The sequence below is a fragment of the Nycticebus coucang genome, chromosome 21, assembly GCF_027406575.1.
Source record: "Nycticebus coucang isolate mNycCou1 chromosome 21, mNycCou1.pri, whole genome shotgun sequence".
NCBI lineage: Eukaryota > Metazoa > Chordata > Mammalia > Primates > Lorisidae > Nycticebus > Nycticebus coucang.
This window is the reverse complement of record NC_069800.1, coordinates 42,665,984-42,678,002: the sequence shown is the minus strand read 5'-3', so window position 1 is coordinate 42,678,002 and position 12,019 is coordinate 42,665,984. Positions and strand designations below refer to the sequence as shown.

Below are 12,019 nucleotides of genomic sequence, written 5' to 3'. Positions count from 1 at the left end.
GCTGGCAGGTTCGAATCCAGCCTGGGCCTGCCAAACAACAATGGCAACTACAATCAAAAAGTAGCCTGGGGCAGCGCCTGGGGCTCAGTCGGTGGGGCGCCGGCCCCATGTACCCAGGGTGGCGGGTTCAAACCCGACCCCAGCCAAACTGCAAAAAAACCAAAAAATAGCCAGGTGTTGTGGCGGGCGCCTGTAGTCCCAGCTACTTGGGAGGCAGAGCCAAGAGAATCGCTTAAGCCCATGAGTTGGAGGTTGCTGTGAGCTGTGGGAGGCCACGGCACTCTACCGAGGGCCACAAAGTGAGACTCTGTCTCTACAAAAAAAAAAAAAAAAAAAAGTAGCCTGTAGTCCCAGCTAGTTGGGAGGCTGAGGCAAGAGCTTAAGCTCATGAGTTTGAGGTTGCTGTGAGTTGTGATGCTAAGGCACTATACCCAGGGCGACAGCTAGAGACTCTATCTTAAAAAAAAAAAAAAAAAAAGGGGCGGCGCCTGTGGCTCAGTTGGTAGGGCGCCGGCCCCATAGACCGAGGGTGACGGGTTCAAACCCGGCCCCGGCCAAACTGCAACCAAAAAATAGCCGGGCATTGTGGCGGGCGCCTGTAGTCCCAGCTACTTGGGAGGCTGAGGCAAGAGAATCGCTGAAGCCCAGGAGTTGGAGGTTGCTGTGAGCTGTGTGAGGCCACGGCCCTCTACCGAGGGCCATAAGGTGAGACTCTGTCTCTACAAAAAAAAAAAAAAAAAGAAGTTGTATCTGTTTGTCACTGGGGATTCCAGTCTATAATATCTATAGAAAATATAGTCTATAGCTTTGGAGTGGGTTTTGTGTGGGTTCCTTTTGTGGGGGAAGTCTTTTTTCAAATACTCCTGACTAAGCTGTTCTTAATTGAAGTATCACTACATACAAAGGAAATTTGGCGATGAAATCATTACTCAATGGGGCATCCAAAGACATTTCCCTGAATTACAACCCCTTCACTGTCTACAGTTTTAAAGGTACCTAAGTTATTTAATAGATAATTAATTCCATTATTCTTTTTTTCTTTTTTTTTGCAGTTTTTGGCCAGGGCTGGGTTAGAACCCGCCACCTCGGGCATATGGGGTCAGTGCCCTACTCCTTTGAGCCGCAGGTGCCACCCAATTCCATTATTCTTTAAATATTAACTTTTATTCCTGGCCTTTATTATTAATACCCGGAAGTAGAAAACATTAACTGAGTCTTTACCACATGCTAATCCTTGACAAATGTCATTCCCAACAATACAATGTAACAAGCAGTATTATCCCATTTTACAAAGGAGGGAAGGAGGCTTAAAGCAAATAAACAACTTGCCTATGGTCACCCAGCTAGGTTGAAGAGCCAGGATTTGAGAAGACATCCTCCAAAACCCACTCCACTCAGATTGCTTATAAAAACAGGGTGGCGCCTGTGGCTCAGGGAATAGGGCGCTGGTCCCATATACCCAAAGGTGGCAGGTTCAAACCCAACCCTGGTCAAAAAACTGCAAAAAAATAAATAAATAAATAGGTTGCTTTTAAAAACAATGCCTGGGTGGCGCCTGTGGCTCAAGGAGTAGGGCGCCAGTCCCATATGCCAGAGGTGGCGGGTTCAAACCCAGCCCCGGCCAAAAAAAAAAATAAATAAATAAAAACAATGCCTTTGGGCTTGGTGCCTGTAGCTCAAGCTGCTAAGGCGCCAGCCACATATACCTGAGCTGATGGGTTAGACTCCAGCTCAGGCCCACCAAACAATGACGGCTACAACCAAAAAATAGCCGGGTGTCGTGGTGGGCACCTGTAGTCCCAGCTACTTGGGAGGTGGAGGCAGAAGAATCACTTGAGCCCAGGAGTTGGAGGTTGTTGTGAGCTGTGATGCCACAGCCCTCTACCCAGGGCGACAGCTTAAGGCTCTATCTCAAAAAAAAAACAATGCCTTTGGGATACTTGAACATAACAATATTATGCAATTAATTTTTTGTTGTTGCTTTTGTTGAGACAGAGTCCCACCCTATGCCCTGAGTAGAGTGCAATGGTGTCATAGCTCACTGCAATCTCAGACTCAGGATGTGGACATCCCACTGCCTGAGCGTCTGGAAACTGCTGGGATTACAGGAGCTTGCCAGGGCGCCCAGCTCGGCTTTTCATTTTTTTAGGAGTCTCACTCTCACTTAGGCAATTCTCCCTCCTCAGCCTCCCACAGTGCTGGGATTACAGGCGTGAGCCACTAGGCCCTTAGTTTTTATACGTGAAAATAAAGAAAAATCTTAAGAATCTTTATATTTTACAGACACTAGTGAAAAAATTATAGAAGAGGCTTGGCGCCTGTGGCTCAAGCAGCTAAGGCGCCAGCCACATACACCTGAGCTGGCGGGTTCGAATCCAGCCCAGGCCCACCAAACAACGACGGCTGCAACCAAAAAATAGCCAGGCGTTGTGGCGGGCGCCTGTAGTCCCAGCTACTTGGGAGGCGGAGACAGGAGACTCGCTTGAGCCCAGGAGTTGGAGGTTGCTGTGAGCTGTGATGCTATGGCACTCTACCCAGGGCGACAGCTTGAGGCTCTGTCTCAAAAAAAAAAAAAAAAAAAAAAAGAAAGAGAAAGTTATAGAAGAAATACAAACTAAAAAAGACTATGGAGGGATTTCACAAACATTTTATAAGAGAGATAAAACAGTAATAATGGTAACATAGGGCGGCGCCTATGGCTCAGTTGGTAAGGCGCTGGCCCCATATACCGAGGGTGGCGGGTTCAAACCCGACCCTGGCTGAACTGCAACCAAAAAATAGCTGGGCTATTTTAGCGGGCGCCTGTGGTCCCAGCTACTCGGGAGGCTGAGGCAAGAGAATCGCTTAAGCCCAGGAGTTGGAGGTTGCTGTGAGCTGTGTGATGCCATGGCACTCTACTGAGGGCCATAAAGTGAGACTCTGTCTCTACAAAAAAAAAAAAAAAAAAAATGGTAACATATACTCAACTCATAGATTTCCAAGCTATGAAAATCTTTTTTTTTTTTTATCTTTTTTTTTTTTTTTTGTAGAGACAGAGTCTCACTTTATGGCCCTCGGTAGAGTGCCGTGGCCTCACACAGCTCACAGCAACCTCCAACTCCTGGGCTTAAGCGATTCTCTTGCCTCAGCCTCCCGAGTAGCTGGGACTACAGGCGCCCGCCACAACGCCCGGCTATTTTTTCGTTGCAGTTTGGCCGGGGCCGGGTTTGAACCTGCCACCCTCGGTATATGGGGCCGGCGCCCGACTGAGCCACAGGCGCCGCCCTCAAGCTATGAAAATCTTATGAATTAAGTTTTCTTTTCTCTCTTTCATTCTTTTTTGTGCTTTTTGGTTTGTTTGTTTGATTTTGATTTTTGGAGATGAAGTCTCACTATGTTGTGGAGGGTGGTCTCAAACTCTTGAACTCAAGTAATTCTATCACCTTAGCCGCTCAAGTAGCTGGGATAATAGGAATGAGAAAAGGTACCCAGCTTAAACTAGGTTTTCATATTTCCATTTTTTAGATTAGGAAATGGAGGATAAGGGTAACATTTACTGATACTTCCATTAACAATGTATAGCAGTTGCTATACTTGAATGAGGAAACAAACCTCCAGGTAGGGGGCGGCACCCGTAGCTCAGTCAATAGGGCACCAGTCACATACACCAAGGCTGGCGGATTCAAACCCGTCCCACAATGTACTTACCCGTCCCAGCTAAGTACAATGACAATTGCAACAACAATAACAACAACAACAAAAAAAAAGTCGGGGCGGCTCCTGTGGCTCAGTGGGTAGGGCACCGGCCCCATATACCAAGGGTGGTGGGTTAGAACCTGCCCCCGACAGCTAAAACAGCAATGAGAATTGCAACAAAAAATAGCCGAGCGTTGTGGTGGGAGCCTGTAGTCCCAGTTACTCAGGAGGCTGAGGCAAGAGAATTGCCTAAGCCCAGGAGTTGGAGATTGCTGTGAGCTGTGATGCCATAGCACTCTACCAAGGGCGACAAAGTGAGACTCTTTGTCTCAAAAAAAAAAAAAAAAAAGTCTAGATAGGGGCCAGGCACAGTGGCTCAGCCTGTACTACTAGCACTCTGGGAGGCTGAGGTGGACTGTCTGAGCTCATGAGTTTGAGACTAGCCTGAGCAAGACAGAGACCCCATCTCTAAAAACAGCTAGGTGTTGTGGTGGGCACCTGTAGTCCCAGCTACTCAGAAGGCTGAGGCAAAAGTTTGAGGTTGCTTCAAGCTATGATGTCACAGCACTCTACCAAGGGCGATGAAGTAAAGCTCAATCTCAAACAAAAGTCGTTTTCCAGATAGGTTAAGTAACGTTTGATGTTAGAAACGTCTGCCTCCAAGGTCAATACAATACCACAATGAGAGGCCCAAAAGGTTTAAGTCACATGCCCAAGTTACATGTGGCCACAATGGCAGCTGCTGTTTCACAGCTCCACTCCACTCCTGGATCCTCACTAGCACAAATGATGAAGTCTGACATGAAAGGTTGACTCTTTTTCTTGCCTTTGTGAATTGCAAATGTCTAATTTTTTCTTTTTTTGAGAGAGAATCTCATTCTCTTGCCCAGACTAGAGTGCTATGGAATCTGCCTAGCTTACAGAAAGTTTAAACTCTTGGGTTCAAGTGATGCTCCTACCTCAGCCTCCTGAGTAGCTGGGACTATAGGTACCTGCCACCATGCCCACCTAGTTTTTCTATTTTTAGTAGAGATAGGGATCTTCCTCTTGCTTAGGATGATCTTAAACTACTGACCTCCAGAAATTCAACCCACCTCAGCCCCAGAGTGTTAGGATTATAGGTATGGGGCCGCGCCTGTGGCTCAAGGAGTGGGGCACCAGTCCCATATGCCGAAGGTGGCGGGTTCATATCTAGCCCTGGCCAAAAACCACAAAAAAAAAAAAGGATTATAGGTATGAGCCACTGAGCCTAGCTCAGGTATCTAATTTTCATACAGGTCACAGCATGACCAATTTCCTACTCATTAAAGCATACTGGACAGCATTCACCATTCCTTAAGACCAAGGGACAGTAGAGCAACCCAAACCAGCCATGCCCAGGAGCCTTAAGAAATGCACAAAGGGAGTCAAAATCAAAGACACATAAAGCAGAATGGTGGCTGCCAAGAGCTCAGAGGAGAAAAGAGGGTGTTGGGCGGCGCCTGTGGCTCAGTGAGTAGGGCGCAGGCCCCATATGCCGAGGGTGGCGGGTTCAAACCCAGCCCCGGCCAAACTGCAACAACAACAACAAAAAAAATAGCCAGGCGTTGTGGCGGGCGCCTGTAGTCCCAGCTGCTCGGGAGGCTGAGGCAAGAGAATCGCGTAAGTCCAAGAGTTAGAGGTTGCTGAGAGCCGTGTGATGCCACGGCACTCTACCGAGGGCGGTACAGTGAGACTCTGTCTCTACAAATAAAAAAAAGAAAAAGAAAAGAGGGAGTTAGTATGTAATAGGTACAGAGTCCCAATTTTCCAAAATGAAAAGAGTTATGAACAGGGATGTTAGTGACAGTTGCACAACAGTATGAAAGTATTCACTTACTTACTTTTTTTTCTTTTGAGACAGAGCCTCAAGCTGTTGCCCTGGGTAGAGTGCTATGGCATCACAGCTCACAGCAACCTCCAAATCCTGGGCTCAAGTGATTCTCCTGCTTCCACCTTCCAAGTAGCTGGGACTACAGGCGTCCACCACAACGCCCAGCTATTCTTTGGTTGCAGCCGTCATTGTTGTTTGGTGGGCCTGGGCTGGATTCGAACCTGCCAGCTCAGGTATATGTGGCTGGCGCCTTAGCCACTTGAGCCACAGGCACTGAGCCTCTTTTTTTTTTTTTTTTTTTTTTTTAAGAAACAGAGTCTCAAGCAGAAATACATCCATAACATGCTACATTTAAAAGAGGAGTTCTCGGGGCGGTGCCTGTGGCTCAGTCGGTAAGGCGCCGGCCCCATATACCGAGGGTGGCGGGTTCAAACCCGGCCTCGGCTGAACTGCAACCAAAAAATAGCTGGGTGCTGTGGCGGGCGCCTGTAGTCCCAGCTACTCGGGAGGCTGAGGCAAGAGAATCGCTTAAGCCCAGGAGTTGGAGGTTGCTGTGAGCTGTGTGAGGCCACAGCACTCTACCAAGGGCCATAAAGTGAGACTCTGTCTCTACAAAAAAAAAAAACAAAAAAAAAAATAAAAGAGGAGTTCTCAGGGCTGTCAACCTTACAGTAGAGGTTGAGTAGTAGTATATTACTCCTACAGGAAGAAAAAAAAAAAAGAAGGGCGGCACCTGTGGCTCAGTGAGTAGGGCGCCGGCCCCATATGCCGAGGGTGGCGGGTTCAAACCCAGCCCCGGCAAAACTGCAACAAAAAAATAACCGGGCATTGTGGCGGGCGCCTGTAGTCCCAGCTACTCAGGAGGCTGAGGCAAGAGAATCGCGTAAGCCCAAGAGCTGGAGGTTGCTGTGAGCTGTGTGACGCCACGGCACTCTACCCTAGGGCAGTACAGTGAGACTCTGTCTCTACAGAAAAAAAAAGAAGGGCGGCGCCTGTGGCTCAGTCGGTGGGGCGCCGGCCCCATATACCGAGGGTGGTGGGTTCAAGCCCGGCCCCGGCCAAACTGCAACCAAAAAATAGCTGGGCGTTGTGGCGGGCGCCTGTGGTCCCAGCTACTCGGGAGGCTGAGGCAGGAGAATCGCTTAAGCCCAGGAGTTGGAGGTTGCTGTGAGCTGTGTGAGGCCATGGCACTCTACTGAGGGCCATAAAGTGAGACTCTGTCTCTACAAAAAAAAAAAAAAAAAAAAAAAAAAGAAAAAAAAAGAAAAAGAAACAGAGTCTCACTTCGTCCCCCTCAGTAGAGTATCATAACATCACAGCTCACAGCAACCTCCAGCTCTTGGACTTAGGCGATTCTCTGCCTCAGCCTCCAGAGTAGCTGGGACTACAGGTGCTCACCACAACGCCTGGCTACTTTTTTGTTGCAGTTTGGCTGGGGCCGGGTTCAAACCCACCACCCTCTGTATATGGGGCTGGCACCCTACTCAATGAGCCACAAGCAGTGCTCCACTTATTTACTTTTTAGAGACAGCATCTCACTCTGTCACCCAAGTTTAAGTGCAGTGGTCCAATCTTACCAAACTATAATTTTTTTTTTTTTTTTTTGAGACAGAGTCTTACTTGGTCATCCTTGGTAGAGTGCCGTGGCATCTTAGCTTACAACAACTTCCAACTCTTGGGCTTAATCGATTCTCTTGCCTCAGCCTCCCAAGTAGCTGGAACTACAGGCACCCGCCACAACGCCCAGCTATTTTTTGTTGTTCTTGTCATTGTTGGTTTTTTGTTTGTTTGTTTTAGCTGGTCCAGGCTGGATACAAACCCACCAGCCTTGGTGTAAGTAGCCAGTGCCCTACAGGCACCACCCATACCTCACTATAATTTTAACTCCTGGTCTCAAGCACTGCTCCTACCTCAGCCTCCCGAACTGCTGAGACTACAGGTATGTACCACCATGCCCAGCTAACTTTTTTTTTTGGTAGAAACAGGGTCTTACTAGTCTTACTATGTTGCCCAGGCTGGTCTGAAACTCCTGGCCTCAAGCCATCCTCCTGCCTCAGCCTCCCAAAGCACTAGGATTACAGGTGTGAGCCACTGTGCCTAGGTTTATGAAAGTATTTAGTAACACTGAACTATACACTTTAAAAATGGCCAAAATGTAGCCAGGCGTTGTGGTGGGCGCCTGTAGTCCCAGCTACTTGGGAGGCTGAGGCAAGAGAATCGCTTAAGCCCAGGAGTTGGAGGTTGCCATGAGTTGTGTGAGACCACGGCACTCTACCGAGGGCCATAAAGTGAGACTCTATCTCTACAAAAAAAAAAAATGGCCAAAATGGCAATTTTTTTACTACTTATATTTCTCCACAATTAAGAAAAAATAGAAAAAAGGAAGGAAGGAAGTACGACAGGCAGCTTGTGTTGGGAAGAGAGGGGTTATACAATTAAAGGATGTTTGCGAGCAGGGCCTGTGGCTCAAGGAGTAAGGCGCTGGCCTCATATACCAGGGGTGGCAGGTTCAAATCTGGCCTCAGCCAAAAACTGCAAAAAAAAAATAATAATAATAAAAATAAAGGATGTTTGCATCCTCAGGAATGAAATCTGAGGTGAGGGTGGCAAAGTACCTCAGTCCTGGGTTCCAGGCTGCTGTCTGTTTGATATTGTAATTAAAGTGACTAATTCAAACCTCTAGGGAGAAAAGCAAGGCAGCTGTAGAGAGGAGGCTATAAAAGCACTGAGACTAAAGGCAAAAAAAAACCTGAACTCCAAGACTCCAGGCTCTGTTTGTTAGATAACTGGCCTTAGACAAGTTACTTAAGTCTGTTTCCTCCTCTGTTAAGATAAAATAATAATCAGTTGTAAGGATTCAATGAGATCCAAGAGTGTTCAAAAAAGTGCTAGCTGTAGCTATCATTCTTGTAAAATGCCTATACTTCCAGGCCAGGTTTCCATAACCCAGAAATCCTAACACCTGTCTCCCTGTACAAGCAAGGAAGGCACGTCAATCCACCTAGCCATGGACTTTTTCCATATGGGGAAAAGACCACGTGAAAATCAGTTTTCTGCTAGAACAGAGAGGCCAGGGTAGCGCCTGTGGCTCAAGGAGTAGGGCGCCGGCCCCATATACGAGGTGGCAGGTTCAAACCTGGCCCTGGCCAAAAAAAAAAAAAAGAACAGAGAGGCCAAATACTCATCAACTAAGATGTCTAGGAGTCAGCCTTTAAAATCCTAGGATGGGTGGTGCCTGTGGCTCAGTGAGTAGGGTGCTGGCCCCATATACTAAGGGTGGTGAGTTCAAACCCAACCCCAGCCAAACTGCAACAATAAAAAAAAAAAAACTATTAAATCCTAGGATTAGGCTGGGCAAGGTGGCTCACGCCTGTAATCCTAGCACTCTGGGAGGCCGAGGCCTTACAAGTTCGAGTTGGGTATGAGGACCAGCTGGCTACCTCAGCTAGAAAATAGACAGTCACAGAAGTGACTGGGACAAGGGAGTGACTAGCAGGCTCCCCAAAGGAGTATGTGAAGGACTGCCTGAGCTTACAAGTTCGAGACCAGCCTGAGCCAGAGCAAGACGTCCTCTCCAAAAATAGCTAGACATTATGGCAGGTGCCTGTAGTCAGAGCTACTCAGGAGGCTGAGGCAAGAGAATCACTTGAGGGGCGGCGCCTGTGGCTCAGTGAGTAGGGCGCTGGCCCCATATGCCGAGGGTGGCGGGTTCAGACCCAGCCCTGGCCAAACTGCAACAGAAAAATAGCCGGGTGTTGTGGCGCGCGCCTGTAGTCCCAGCTGCTCGGGAGGCTGAGGCAAGAGAATCGTGTAAGCCCAAGAGTTAGAGGTTGCTGTGAGCCGTGTGACGCCACGGCACTCTATCAGAGGGCAGTACAATGAGACTCTGTCTCTACAAAAAAAAAAAAAAAAGAGAAGAGAATCACTTGAGCCCAAGAGTTTGAGGTTGCTGTAAGCTGTGATGCCACAGCACTCTACCGAGGCCAATAAAGTGAGACTTTGTCTCAAAAAAAAAAAAAAAGCTACTCGGGAGGCTGAGGCAAGAGAATTGCCTAAGCCCGAGAGTTTGAGGTTGCTGTGAACTGTGATGCCATGGCACTCTACCAAGCGATACAAAGTAAGACTCTGTCTCTAAAAAAAAAAAAGGCTCGGCACCTATAGCTCAGAAGCTAGGGCAATAGCCACATACACTGGAGCTGTGGAGCTGGCAGGTTCAAACCCAGCCCGGGCCTGCCAAATAACAACTACAACCAAAAAATAACTGGAGGTTGTGGCGGGTGCCTGTAGTCCCAGCTACTTGGGAGGCTGAGGCAAGAGAATCACTTAACCCCAAGAGTTTGAGGTTGCTGTGAGCTGTGATGGCACAGCACTCTATCAAGGGCAACATAGTGAGATGCTGTCTCAAAAAAAAAAAAACATTGAATGGAGAACTCAAGTAAGACTTTTTTGAGAGGGCGGCACCTGTGGCTCAGTGAGCAGGCACCTGCCCCATATACCGAGGGTGGCGGGTTCAAACCCAGCCCCGGCCAAACTGCAACAACAACAAAAAAAAAAAAAAAATAGCCGGGCGTTGTGGCGGGCGCCTGTAGTCCCAGCTACTCGGGAGGCTGAGGCAGGAGAATCACCTAAGCCCAGGAGTTGGAGGTTGCTGTGAGCTGTGTGACGCCACGGCACTCTACCAAGGGCAATAAAGTGAAACTGTCTCTACAAAAAAAAAAAAAAAAAGACTTTTTTGAGAACTTCAGGTAGTTTTGAATAAAATAAAGAAGCATGGAACTGACAGAGGACATGGAAGCAAAAGAGAGCTGCAGTTGGATATGAGGACTAGCTGGCTACCTCAGCTAGTAAAGAGACAGTGGCAGAAGTGACTCGGACAAGGGAGAGACTGGCAGGCTGCCCAAGGGAGCATGTGAAAGAAATGAGATCTGCTAAAACAAGCTCCCACAGACAACTGGGTTTCTAAGCAAGGTACTAACAAAGACTCAGAACAGAGTAGACTGTGGAGATAATTAGCCCCTCATTTCATAAATGGGGAGAACTAGGCCCAGTAGCATCAAGAGACTTGCCTGAGGTCTCACAGTGAGTGGAACAGCTGGGATTAGGGCCAAATCCAAATCAAACTCATTATTGAAGAGGATCTGACATTTATGTGAGGAATTCAAGGGGGAAGGGGGAATTGGGAAGAAGGCCTGGGACGTAAAATAGTCTAGTCATTCAGGTTTGTCCTGATTAGGACTAGGGATAAGATCATGCTGGAAGAGAGCCATGACAGGTGACAGCCAAGGAAACAGGTACAGATGATCTCAAACACTTAGAAAGGAAAAACCCAAATTGAGACTAAGAATAGTTTAAATACATGAGCACCCATCATCAAAGAATGTCATCTTCTCACCAGCATTTACCTTTCTGGAGAATCAATCCACTTAGAGACAAGCCAATACTTTCCATTCAAGATATGGGCATTGGCTTTTACCTTGGTTTTTCCCACGTCCATTTCACAGTATCCAGAAAGCCAAAAGGACGCCTAACACTTGTGACCCTGCTGATCTGGAGTAGCTCAGACTCCCTACTCATGGTAGATAACAGGTGAGAAAACAGGGAGACAAGCTGGCTATGCAGTATTTAGTAGAATGATTTATTGTCAAGAATTATGTTCATATGTAAGCAAGAAATATTAAACAATTTAAATTTGACAATACACATAGAAACCAAACTCCGGAGATGTTTTAGCCATGCCATTTAAAAAACTAAATGGTAGAATAACTGTACTTAATGGTCCTCAGAAGAGGATGGCCTTGTACAAAGGGTATATACCTGGTTAAAGATAAAATGAAAAACAATACCCCAGCATGAGGCAAACCACCACTTTACTACTTCCACTGAGAAATCTTTAACTTTGCATATGGAACCTAACTACTCAAAGTGTAGTTTAATAATGTTAGCATCTCCTGCAAATTAGAAATGCGGACACTCTGGCTCCACCCTAGACCTACCAAATCAGAATCAGCATTTTACCAAGACCCCCAGGTGATTTGTATGCACATTCAAGTACTGGTACAGAATATTCTAAGAGTGCACTGTACAGCAGTACACTTGTCAAACAGCCAAATAAAGAGACAACGTACCTGTTCGCTTTTGGTATACCATGTTTTATTAGATACTGCTCAGAGAGACCTCCAAGTTTTCTATAAATTTGTTACTTACTAATGACCACATGATCTAAATGTGAGATCTATTTCACTTCCTGAAATAACACAATTAGTTCTAAGGCTTTCATGCACATGAAATATAAGACAGCTTAGTTGTTCTGAAAAACACAATAATGATAAATTTTATTCAAGTTCCAACACAGAGTTCAGAGCACTTCTCCATAAGACTCACTAACTTCTAGGAGTTATCATTAAACCCCCCCTCCCCAGCATCTCTAAGAAGCAGATGCTAAACATCCATCCAGTTTCTGAATGATCAGTGGAAGGAATGAAAATGCCCTGT

General features: G+C 46.9%; 1 protein-coding gene and 1 pseudogene across 3 annotated transcripts in view; one reads left to right on the top strand and one right to left on the bottom strand.

Annotated features, from left to right (window-relative positions):
• The window catches only part of PHF20 (PHD finger protein 20), a 161,524-nt gene that overhangs the window by 146,462 nt on the left and 3,043 nt on the right, over positions 1 to 12,019 (bottom strand). The window lies entirely within an intron of this gene.
• On the top strand, positions 6,117 to 6,234 carry LOC128574415 (uncharacterized; annotated as a pseudogene).